Here is a 13909-nt window from a genome sequence, read left to right as displayed (position 1 = left end):
CCTAGATACCTAGCCATGACATTATTATTAAATCTATCATATATTACCGTGTATGTATAATTATCATATTTTATTATTATTAAAGCTATGTATAGTACAGTATGTACGTAAGCCTGGACTGATTACAGGATGCACACACACTGTTTTCTTGCACATATTGCTGCTTCAGAGATGAATTAAGGATGACTGATCTATTTACTAAAAAACAAAACCAAGAACTTGTCTCAAATAACAGTGATAAAAGTTAGAAAATATTGCAAAATAATTGAGTATGCATTTTCTATTGCTCTAAAAAATACATTGGTGTCACTGTTAAAGTTTTTTTAAAGATGTGCAGCAAAATCTTGCTGAAAACTACTTTTAGAAGTTCCTTTCTAAGTTCCTACTGTTTGTAAGATTGTTTACAGAGCAGATAAAATAGGTCAGTTGGAGAATGGTATTGCATAGGTGACTAATGCATGGCATTTATACAAGTTACAAGCAATCTGGATATGTTTTTAATAGAGCATGGTAGTCCTAGAAAACAGATTTGGTCCCACAAACCAATGTATTTATTGCACACTTCTTGGGGTAATAATACAGTCCATACCTAGAAGGCAGAGGAAAGAATCACAGGCTTGTTCCATAGGTTATGTTACTGGGACTGTATCTGCAGCTGTAAAAAAAGAGGTTTGGCTATAAAAAAACAACCATGTCAGCTAAAAGCAGTCAATACATGCAGCAGCACATGCTGCAGTAGGGAATATACTGTGTTCCTTCTTGCTGCAATTTTGCACATTTACTTGAGCCAGGTAATAGAAGTGGATCTCACAAATGTCATTTAGCATTTGTCCTAGTGCTTCAAGCAAACATTCTTAAGACTGAGCCACTGAATGAAATACTCATTAACTACTGGAGGTAGGAACTGGACAAAGTAAAGCTGAGTGTGCTGCCTCTGATGCCTCCTAAAACACACATTTAATGTTTCTACCCTAACCACTGAAAGACCACTAGGTCAAGGCTATACAAATAGATTTATATATTGTCCTTACTGTTCTTTTAATCCTTTAAATAAGGATGATTTAAACTATAACAGGTATTCCAGCAATGGTATGGAAACTTCCATGTGCACAACGGATGAATGGATTGAAGGCACACCCAAATTAGTTTGGGAGGTTCTCTAGTAGTGCACTCATGCTCCATCATCCCTCCTTGCCCCTAATGGACTGTGTTTTGTACATGCTCATGTGCCAGGTGGCATTCAGGGCTCAGAACAGGCCAGGGATCATTTATAATAGGTGGTTAAAATATGTCAGACCCATTTTGGAAGGCACAAGCAATTAAACATAAGAGCATGAATGAGGCAGTTCCAATCAGCCTGAGGATTCAAGAGCTGTTCTTCTAGTATTTATGTACTGATTTGCATTTAATCCAACAGTCCAGTGTGGGTGAGGAGGAGATGGTGCAGCACATAAAAGGCTATCAAACGTGTGGCTCCTATGAGCTCTGCCATGGCTCTTTGAAAGAATTTGGTTACCAGATCATTTTCTGATACTCTGATAAGAGCAGTGAGGGACTTGCCCCTCTGTGTCATAGTCCAGAGGTCATCACTTAGTGCATTTTGAATCTCTGTAAGCTTTTTTTAATAAGCGAAATAAAATTGGCATAGATTGTTAAATAAAGACATAGTGTAGATGTAATTTCTGACTGATTTTCCTCGCTGCCTTATCAGGCCAGACCTAACATCTCTTCTCTAAGCAAATTACTTGCAGTGCCAAAGGCAAGTTTTCTTTCCCATATCCAGCCCAATAGTTCAAATTTCCACTCATAAATAACTCCCTTTACCCTGTAGATATTTCTAATGATGAATGAATACTTTTCCTAGATACTTTCATCTTCAAGAAGTTCCTGACCTTACAAATATAATCCAGAGAAGTAATGAGGAAAGATTCCCTATCTACTTAAATGAGAAGGTGCCAAATCCCCACTTCTTCACTACAGATTCGGTGTAATTTAGAAGACAATTTTTTTCTAGTGATCCATATAGCAGGCTGAGCACAAGAACTCTAGATGTAGGAGCCTGAGGCAAAAGTCATTACAAAACCAGCAAAGAGTAGCCTGACCTGCATTGCAGTGAAGACTCCAAGGCAAACTGCATGGACAGAAGTGCTCTGCAACTCTTTCTTTTTCTCAGATAAGGACTACTCTATGTTGGTTCCCCTTCTAGGCATAGAAAGCCAGGATAGGGTTAAAAGTGTTCCAAGACATGGAAAGATTTTCTGAGTTCACCCAAAGTCAGTAACAGAAGCATATTTATTCTGTGAGAAAAGTACATGTGTTACACCTGATCAGCCAAGGGTAAAACAATGCCTTAAAGTAACAATGAAGCTTGCAAAGTTTTTGCAGAAGATATTTAAAATGCTTAAAGCTATAGCTTGCTCACAACTTTCCTGAACATGTATGAATTCTAATTGACATAATCATTATGACCTCAAAAAAAACTGGGAGGATTTTCACAGGCAGGAAGGAAAGTGTTGCAGTAATGGGCAACACAGGGACCCCAGGCAGGATCAAAGGTGTGCTCTTTAATGCCAAAAACCTGGCCTTTTTAGCAGTTATCTGGTTATCACCAGCTAACATAGCACAACAAGCCCAAGTCAATCAATCACCATGCACCACGATGTGGACATGTAGCTGTCACATAGCATGTTTCTCATGTCTCTCATATCTCTCTACTTGTATTCCAGCTCAGTCAATCTCCCATAGTTCCCTTCTGCTTAGCCTAAGTAACAGGCTGGAGCCATATTACAAGGCCTTCCTTTTATAAAGCCTTACCTATGGGTAACAATCCCCCCTTCTTTGTTTATGTGTTGCACCGCTAAAACTCTGCGCTGGTAAAGCCATTATCCTATAAAGACTACTATTGATCATTTGCTGCACACGAGATATAATACAGGGGATATATATCACAATCACTAAGAACACACCAAGGATAACTATGCTATACTTTACTAAGTGTTTAAGCCATGCCTCGAAGCTGAGGCTGTCAAGCCATGAAGACACCAACCACCAATCACCTTCATTGAGTTGCAGTGGCAGTTTAGTGAGCTGCTTAAGATTACTGATACTCTTATGAATGGACTTTGGATGGTCACTTAAGTTCATGCAGCACATGCCATCAAAATCTTTGCACCCGTGGTCATGAGCCAGCAGTAAGAAATCAATGGCTGCCTTGTTTGCAGTGTTGCATGTTGCACCGATTTCCCGTCAATCAGAATTGCAGAAAGAGTGGCACCAGTGGAGTTAGCTTCCTGTGCAAGCCAGCAGCCGAGCTTATTTAAAGAAGACAAAGTGTGAGCAGTACCAGTTGCTGGTATCAAGCTGCCAGAGATGCGCTCTGCAGTGTTCCAGAAAGTCACCGGTGGATCACACTTCTCTCTGAGAACCCGTGTGCTGCGCCTGACCCAGTGCTGAGCTGCAGCTGCAGATTTGGATGAAACAAGGTCAGTTGGCCAATAGAGAAACAGGTTTGCCTGGTACACCTTTCCAGATACACTCCCTACCCATTAAGAACAATTCCAAGGGGAGAGCAATAGCACTGATGCCAGATGTCAGTCGACTTTCCAAGGTTCGATTACACCACAAGGAAGTATTGCTGAAAATACCTTTAGGAGAGACATCAAAGTTACATTACCATTAACACTGTTCATATGATTGTCAAATGTATCATCAATGTAAGAGCATAGAAAGTCATGCATTCTTCTCAGAGCTTTGTACCATGTCTCATCCCATCCTGGGTTCTTTCACCAGGGGTTCTGGCACCACCACCTGGGCTGCAATATACTTGGGGCCTGGCAGTTTCACATTGTGCAGCTTTCCAAAACACTCCTCACCAGTGGATACCCCTATGAGCCATGTGTGAAAGGAATCCCCAGGGGATGCCACAGAGGTGCACATAGTATCAGTGCGTGTAGCTTTTGCAAGGGTGATCCATACATTTGTGCTGTCCAGTGTAGGGGGTAAGACACTCACAGTGCCTTCACCAATCAGGATGATGCAAACAAATTCCATGTGGCAACCTGTGGAGACACAAGCATAACCCCTTCCCCACATTAACCAGTCTAAAGGTCCTGCCCACTGCCCTGTTACTGGGTCCTTTACCATCATCAGAGGCCTGGGATGAGCCTTTGTATCAAAAGAAAATTGCCTTTCGCATGCTGTTTGGCCAGCTTCATCCCGATTCAGGAAACTGAGAACATACAGGGCTTTTGCTAACCGATCATGTAGGCACTCCAGGAAGGCTTATTTTTGACATGAGAGCTACCTCTCTGCAAAATTTAAAACACCTGCAGAGTAGTGCTGGAGAACTTTACAGAACAGACCTCAAGGTATTAACACGAGCAAAGTCGCACCTTTTTCTTAGGCTCATTTATTGAAGGCGCTGGTTATTTGACTGAAATATTCTGGAATTCAGCCAGAGGCACAGGGATGATATGAAACACATTGGCTTAAACTTGATGCTTCAGAAAAGTATAAACAATTAAAATCAGTATTGTATAATGGAAATGGAGGCTGTTTTCAGTGGCGTCTTCAGTGGCATAGAGTGGTGTTGTTCACACCATGTGCAACAGACAGACAGAGCTCTCACCCTGCTGCATCTCTTCCTACAATTGCAGCAGGGAAAATGATCTTTCAGTAGAAATGCCAGACTAGTGTAAAAGGTCATTAATGACCTATTCCATATAATACTCATTTTCACTCCATTTAGCATTCCATTTTAATTAGTAGCTCAAGAAGCAAACAGGAAATAAGCATCATCTGAGGATACTCCTAACATTATTCTCTAAGACATCTCCAAAGTAGACCACAATCCTCCCAACAGGCTGAGACAAGAAAAGATTTGAGAAGTAAGTGGTATATATCTCTCTTTCCTGTGTGCCAGCTGAAGCTAGCAAGATGTACATGCCACTATGACTCAGCAACAACAAACCTGTAATTTCCTCAGGCTTTGGGCATTTGACATTAGAATGACTCATTGTCCATATGGAGAGCTGAGGAGTCATTTTCATATGACCGCACCAGAGCATCTTGAAAGAACTTAGAGAAATAGCTGTAGTTCCAAGGTGTTCCTTTTCTGATAAATTTTCTTAGTTATTTCAGTTACCTCTTTGTCATTGTTTCATCGGTGAGATACAGTTGCTGATTGTGGCTCCACAACTCTTACAAAACAGTATTGCTTATCTTCTTAGAAGTTCTTATGGCAGCAACTTTCCACCAAATCTTTGATATTTGGCAATACTAAAACAACTAACACACAAATATGTTGATGTAGGTCATCACTGAATTGTGGAGAAAGGGAGCTGAGCCATATCCTACAGACCTGGGCATTTTACATGCCTAGGAATGAGAAGCAGATCCCACTGTACCCAAAGAACAGCCTGCTTTCAGCCCCAGAGCAGCACCAACCTTCCTTGCACAACCACGCAGCAGGCTCAAGGACCTCCCAGCCCCATGAGGAGTTGAAATTAAAAACATGTGCTAAAATAAGCAAATCTCTCCACACATTCTTTGGAAGGTGGCCACAGCCATCCACCTTCAATCAAGAAGTGCCACATAGAGCACAAATTTATTCCACAGAGGAGCCACTCTTTGTTACTCTTTCTCCTTCATCAGGGCGTTTAAGCATTAGCACCCGGACTAACATTCCCACAAAAAATAACATTCCCACAAAAAACATTCCCACAAAAAATAACCTTATTGTCCAAAGGTGACCTACATCAAGCTTTGATATCAGTGGTCTGATAAACAAGAGTGCTCTAATCTGACCAAGGTTCTTAAACTGTCACGTAACAGAAGATTTCAGTCAAACAGAAGATTTCAGTCACCTTTTCAAATCAATAGTAACTAACTACAAAACTAAAATGTGAATATAATATCACTTAGGTTGGAAGTTCTTTTGCTATCATTTACTATTTCAGCCATACAATTATGGTACTGCAGCTGGTGTGTGACCATCCATGGGGGAATGCAGGCTGAAGAACTGAGGTCTGACACTGGAAGACAGGAAACATCAGATAAATTATTTCCTGTCAACCTTTATTCTGTTCCTTGTGCGATTGTATTTCAATACAGTCTTTAATTAAGTAATCATATCCTATTCTTCCCCCTTGTTTTTGCCTTTAAGATTTAATGCAGAAAATTAATTCCCATGGTAGGTAGATGAAGGTGTCAGGGGCAAATCTTGGTTGTGGTGCTCCCTAGCTTCTCTGCAGCTTAATCTTTCATCCTCAATTGTATTTTTTGCAGATTTGGTTCTTATTACATGTGAGTTTTTATGAATGGATAACATCAAAGTTAGGTGAATTTTGAGTGCCTTTTACCACAGCTTTGCAGGTGGCTAGCAGAGGCACTTTTTGCTTTTTGTGCATCCCAGGCTTGAACAATACCAAAAGACATGAGAAAAGTTTCAATATGTAGGTTGGTCTGTTTCCAGACAAAAGCTGTTTCTACTAAACGATTAAATATGATATTTTTTCATGTGGGATGTTGCATTTGCACTGAAAATTGCAAAAAAATGTGATACTGTGAGCTGCAGTTCTCACAAGACATAAAAGTAACATTCAACATAAAATCCCCATAATTTTAAACATAAAAGTTTGAGGTTGAAAATTGATGAAGTTGAGCTCACACCTGAAGCATTCAGTATTTCACTGTAGAGCAAATATATTCTTCAAGGGAACAAAATCAATCCTCCTACTAATTCTGTTTCCAAGTGTCAGCCTGCATTATGCGAAAATGTTACCAGGCAATGGCATGACAGCAGAGAACAAATGAAACAAAAATCCCTTCTCAGTTTACTTTAACTTCCATATGACTTTTAAGAGAAGAAACTGCAGTTTTGCTTACTTAGCCTGTATCAGCTCTGTTCTTTACAGTTAAAATCAACATTCAGAGGTGGAATGACCTCCCTGAAGAATACTATGTTTCTGTCCCTGACAGCCCATGTCTCCAAGTATTGGAAATACAAGATTTTTTTCTATTTTTCTTGGCAATGGAATAAAATCTGATATTTGCTGATATTTGTGTTTAATGCCTGCTTAAAAGCATCTTTTCCAACACATCACTGATCAAAAAAACGGTAGTCTTTTTTGCACTGTCCTGAGGAAGTTATTTGTTTTACTCTAGTCTATGGATGATACAATCCAGACCTCAGGTTTGCACCTCATAGAGCTGTGTGATTCAGCTGCCACGGCTACTTCTATTTTTGTGTGTCCAAAACTTCAGCCTGTGCTTCTGGGTTTGCTGCAGTGTGTGTTTGGCTGCATTCAGAGAGATGTTCTTCATTTTAGCCTCTCTTTTCAGTCTCATAACTAAGCCTAAAGTGAGAACATAAAAGAACCAAATAGTCCAGGACTGTGATGAAAAACAAAGCTTTCTTAGATGTCATTAACCTGTGAAGCTATTTAATCAATTAAGGAGATTCAATGCTACCATATGGAACTTGGGAAATATTTGAGACTTATGAAGTGTTATTATGTTACAAACTTTTGGCTGATGGGCTTTTGTATGAAACTCTTTTACAAATATTTAGAAAATCCAATTTTTCAATGTACAGCCCTGAGACTTTGTTATGGCTTGCACCAGATATCCTGTGCCTGGAGCTAATAAATAGCTGCAATAGCAAAATTTGAAAGGCAATACTGTAGATTCTTATGGCAGTCTTCCTTTCCAAAAGCTACTGAAATACCTTTTTCTCCATTAAAATCAGACATTTTATCAGAAGTGGTTTGATATAGATTGTCTACTAATTGCTGTATTAGTTTATAGGACAGGGAACTTACTGCTCACAAGAGGCACCTCTAACTAATCTGTTCAAGAAATGGCAATTAATAATTGCTTCTGCTCATCTTTATCAAATCCACTACTGTGCACTGACTATGACTCTTTCAGACAATCTGTGTTGCTTTGTGCAAACATTTCTTGAGAAAAACATTCTCCCTTTATGGTGTAATTACAGGGTTATTTTCTTTTAATTATGGCTCTCATTTTTTATTATTATGAAAATAAACCTATGCATGGAAGCAGGTTTTTTATTATTTGAGAATTAATCAAAATGCCACCAGTTTTTTTTGCATTAATGTAATTAGTTTTATGTTTGGAGAGCAATAAAACATCTGTTAACTATCTATCATAATACTATACCACAAATTAATTCTTTTTCCATGAACATCATAAGGTATATGTGATATATTGCAGTAGACTATCATGAAAAATATTATTGTAGTACACCTGCTTATGATAATTTTACATGGGAAATAACAGTGCCAGGAGATGAACTTCAACTCTTTCTAATAAACTGAGGAAAAAACAGCAGAGCACAAAAACTTACTGACCTTTGCTGCCTTCAGACAATTGCTGCTTCCTGCAGTCCTGCTCTGGAGTTTTAATATCACGTGTAAGTGAATCTAGCATTCAGGAATGGGATCCTGCTTACAGAAGATACCAAAGGAAAAAAATTATTTTACTAACATACTTGTCCTCATTTTGTTCCACAAGTTGTTGCAGCCATTGCAAAATGGCCATCAAGAAAGAAGATTTTTTAGAGAATAATTATCTATCAGAATAAATCATACTGTTGGCTTTTAATGAACAAAACAACTAAACAAAAATGCTTCCATCATTTTTGTGCCTAATGAAGCTTCAGACAGTTATTAATTTACAGAGGTCTAGCACTGCAATCAAAACTACTATCCCTTTAATCTTCATTTTCTCATAATCAAGGCCTTGAATCCAGCTTTTTAACTTTCTAGTACAGTCTACTTTTTATAAATACAGACTGCTGTCAATGATGTAAGGGGAAGTTCAAACCACATCATGTATCCTCCTTATCATGTTTCCTTTTCCTCAATACAGGCATAACTTAATCACCTTAAAAAAGTCCCAATTATTTCTGCTTGAAATCCCCATGAAAAATGTCACCAAATAATATTTTCTTTACATTGATCAGTACATCCTCTTACCTACAAAGCAAACATTTCATCATTCATGCTCTTTCACTTCTCTCTACTAAAACAGGATTTCCACATAAAGAATTTCCACATTATTTAAATTATATTTTAGACTTTTCAAAAAATTCTTCAAAACCTTGCCTAACTCCATGCCCCCAAGCCAAGTTTCATGGATATCAAAGAGGATTTTCTAGTTAGTTCTTTCTTCCCCAAAGGAATTCATAGAAGCACTTTGCTTCTATGTGCTTGAAAAACTGAAATAACTAAAATGATTTTTGAAAAAACCTACAGCTTCTTCTTATTTGGCCCTCTGAAATTCACCTGCCTAATAATTTTGCCCATCCATTTTGAAGATAGAAGATAAAATTAGTGCAGAAAAGTAGTTCTTTTTAGGGAAACATCCCTCCCTCCCTCACTCCCAATTATATTTAGTTCTATGAGAAGGTAAAACTTTTGGAACACTGAAATGTCTGTTTTTAAATGTTTTTATTGCCATGTAAGTTAGTCTTCTTGGCCTATCTATGGTCAATGTACCTTCTTTAGAAAATTTGCTGCTGCTTGTGGTTTGCAAATGTAATTTGCCTACCAAGTTTGCAGGTCATGGTCAAGTCACCAAGTGGTGCTTTCTGGCTGATTAAGCTGTGGGACACGTTCCAGTGAGCATGTCTGAAAGCACATGCTGACCCCATCTAAATCTTTAGCCAGGTGAAACCTGGGAACACCTCAGCTCCCCCCTGCCTCCACCTGAAGGCAACCCGGGCACCTGGTCCAGAAAGTGGTCCCTCTCCACAGCAGCAGCAGCCCAGCCTTGCCTCTGGGTCCTCAACAGGAAATGCTTCTTCCCCCTTGATCAGACATAGCTGAAGCCTATGCACACAGATGAAGGAAGAGTTTTGTTTAAACAGCTTTTCATTACAAACTCAAGTTCTGCAAAATCTGGTAGGTCAATTGAAAAATTATTTTTTAATGAAAAACACTGAAACATGAAAATTCCCTTTATTATGAACATAAAAGTTTGCTACATAATGAATTCTAACTATATCTTCAGGAGCCTTGTGATCTAGAAGCTGTTATTCTCCTTTGTCTCCTAGGAAGCTTCCTGGACAAATAACATTTTTCATGACTTACTGGAAACATCCTTTCCCATAGTGAAGAATGGCATTTTTTTTAATAAGAACACAGATTTCATCTGATGAGGTTTTAAATCTATTCCTCTCTCTCCCCTTCTTAGACCATATTTCTGAGGTGGAGGAGTGGGACATCCCAGTCTGAAATTCATTCACACTTCACAAAGTCTTCAGGCACAGTTGGGCCTTTAAGAGACATGACTTGAAAATTGATGTACCTTACCTATGGTAAATTCACAGCATCAGTTGAGCATCCTGTCATCTTTAGAGCATCCTAAGTTGTGCCTTACCCTAAAGACTGGCTATAAAGTAGAAAGCATACAACACATTTTCTATGACTTTGGATTTCAGCACACCAGCCATCGGAAATCCATCAGCCCAGGCACCCACTTGGAAGTCCTGGATTACTTACAGATAATGGCCACACAATTCCCCCCCTTCAAAGAATCCAGGACCCAGGAGCCAAAGAAAGCCACCAGAATATTTTGGCATGAAGTTGAGGTCCAGAAATTAAGAATAGTGATGATGGGCAAAGACCACTTGCTGGTTTTACTGCTTTGGAGGATTAACACAGAGAATGTTAAGATCTATTGAAATGTATTAAAATCTGGGCAAGCTGTATAGATGGGCTGAGGCCAATGGTATGAGGTTAAATAAGACCTGGCACCAGGTCCTACACTTTGGCTAGAAAAACCCCAAGCAGCACTACAGACTGAGGGCAGAGTGACTGGAATGGGAAAGGATCTGGTGGTGATGGTCAGCAGCAGCTGAACATGGGCCAGTGTGTGCCCAGGTGCCCAAGAAGGTCAATGGCACCCTGGCCTGTACCAGCAAGAGTGCGGCCAGGAAGACCGGGGCAGATTGTCCCTCTGAACTCAGCACTGGTGAGGCCACACCTGGAGCGAGTCCAGAGGAGGGCAACGGAGCTAGTGAAGCATCTAAAGAGTGAGTCCCATGAGGGGCAGCTGAAGGAGCTGGGAGTGTTTAACCTGGAGAAGAGGAGGCTCAGGGGTGACTATATAGCTCTCTACCACTCCCTGAAAGGAGGTCGCAGCCAGGTGGGGGTTGGTCTCTTCTCTCAGGCAGCCAGTGACAGGATAAGAGGAAATGGCCTCATGTGCCACCAGGGGAGGTTCAGACTGGACATGAGGAGGAATTGTTTCACAGAAGGCGTTGTTAAACAATGGAATGGGCTGCCCAGGGAGGTGGTGGAGGCACCATCTCTGGGGTTGTTCACAAAATGACTGGACATCGTACTTAGTGCCTCAGCCTAGTTGACAACGTGATGTTCGGTCAAAGATTGGATGCCATGATCTTGGAGGTCTTTTCCAACCTACTTCTGTGAAATCATAGAATCACAGAATCACTAGGTATGAAGAGACCTTCAAAATTATTGAGTCCAACCCATGCCCTAACACCTCATGCCACCTAACCATGGCACCAGTCTTTTTTTAAACACATCCAGGGATGGTGACTCTATCACCTCCCCTGGACAGACAATTCCAGTACTTTATCTCTCTTTTGTTAAAAAACTTTTTCCTAATATCTAGCCTGTATTTCCCTTGGTGCAGCTGAAGACTTTGTCCTCTCATTCTATCAGTTGCTGCCTGGACAGACAGACACCAACCCCCCCCCCACCTCGCCCCGACCACAACCACCTTTCAGGAGATTGTAGAGGGCTCCTTTCTCTCTTTAGTCAAACTACTGTTAGTTCAGTAATAGCCGCTAATCTTCTTAATGGATGACTTGCATCCAAGCCTGAATTTCCACATATTTCACCCTGACTCATCACTGTTTAAGTTGGAATTGTTCTGTCTTACTGTTTTTGCAAATACACTGTCAGTCTTTGCTTACTCATATTAATAGCTTTGCCATGGCCTCATGTCTCCCCCTCAGTACCTTTCCAGCATCTGTGGGCAAAACCCAATGTTTTCTGTCTGAGATAGACTGGAAGACTTATTGCCTCCTCCATGAAAGAGGAATCTTTGCTCCTCAGAAAAGCCAGTCACAGCTTTATCACGACTTGCTGCTGGGAGTACACTACAGCTGATCTAAAAAAGCCTTGGAAGGTGCTTGAGAATTAGAGCTGCTGGCAAGGCAAAGAAGTGGCAGTCACTCCCCGCCGCCTCCAAGAATTCACATTCTGTAAGGGGGATTTTCCTCTCGTTTAAGCCTGAAAACATTCCTGAGAGGAACAGTTTGTCCTCAAGTTGGCATAATGTTGCATTAAACATTTGCCACTTACTGTTCTGCAAGCTGTTAAGCTTCCTGTGAAAGCAGTAAGATACCACAGAAGCACTCTTTTGTAAACAGAGTCCTACATCATTTTATTAAAGAACTGTGGCAATACTTATCTGGGAACAAAACAAGGGGAAGTTGCGTCACTATGTGGGCTGCAAATGAGGCAAGGGGAATTATTAGCCTGAATTAACACAGAAGAACAAATTATATTCAGCCGAGAAGTGTTTTACAAGGAAGAAGATGAAAGAGAAAGTTGTAGCTTTCTTTACAAGGAAAGATACAACTTTAATGATAAGCATAAGAGATAGGATATACAGATTAAAAGAAATGAGGGTGTAATTTGATCTTAGTCCTGAGTTGTAATTACAATGCGAAATAAAAAGAATACCAATGAAAATTTCAATACACTCTAAAAAGGCATAGAAATAAAGGAGAAATGCACTTACTACAAAGATTCTGGAGAACATTCCAAGAGAGCAAAAAGTCCCTTCTTTTCTAACTGTGCAAGGACACCGGCATCATACTTGGCAACATCAGTTCCTTGCTTTGCTAAGGCCATTTCTATCCTTACCCAATAAACCACAGATCTTATTAAGAGTCTTGAATTATAACCCTAATTGCTATGTGCTTCACAAACCCCCTACTGCTAACAATCCAATTACAACACAAGAATTGACAGATAAACACAGATGAACATCATTCAGTGCATCCATGTGGTACCTTCTAGTCTAGAATCCCCATAGAAATGGGAAAACATGCTGAAACTTTCTTATTTCCCGTGACAGACATTGGTTGAAAAGCACCTGCATCCTAATCACTACCATCTGCACTCTAAATGCATTTCTTGCAGGTTTCTGTTTTTCTGAGTGGATCTCAGTAAATGTAGCACAATGAGAATCCTGTACTTGTTTGTATCTCCGCAAATGTGATCAGGCTGAGCCTGCTCAAGAGGCGGCAAGTAAACAGTAATAAACCAGTTAAAGCACTGCACTACTTTACAGAAGATTAAACATGCCCAGAACTTTTTTATACTGAAACTGGCTAGACCAAAATATCCAGAATGTCAGCACTAGTGACCACTCTTTGTCTCCAAAGCACTGTAGATTGATTTCAAACTGCCTGAAGGGAACAGTGTCTGTTCTGTACTAACTCCCAGGTAGTGCCCAAGAACTGCTGGGAGTCGTCTGAGCTGATCCAGCCCAAACCAGGGACAAGGTTAATGATCTAGCACTACAGATGACTGAGTTTATTACTCTGGAAGATTTAGAGTAAGAGACACCTCCCATGGCACTAACCTCAAGGAAGTCATGAGCAAGAATTAATCAGAAAACAATAGTGCTTTCAAGGATTTACTGCAAAAGCACATTCATTAGACTGCACCCCTGAATGTACCAGAGGCCAAAAACAGATCAATAGCCCAGAAACCAACCTCCTAAAGGAGTTTGTGTTCAGCAGAACACTGCTTGGAAGGGCAAACTCAGGACTGTAAGCTCAGAAAAGATCTTTGGTAAGTTTCTACAGCGAGGCAGTTGAGTGCTGCAGCAAGGGAGGCTG

The sequence above is a fragment of the Geospiza fortis genome, unplaced genomic scaffold, assembly GCF_000277835.1.
Source record: "Geospiza fortis unplaced genomic scaffold, GeoFor_1.0 scaffold264, whole genome shotgun sequence".
NCBI lineage: Eukaryota > Metazoa > Chordata > Aves > Passeriformes > Thraupidae > Geospiza > Geospiza fortis.
This window is presented reverse-complemented; position numbering follows the sequence as displayed.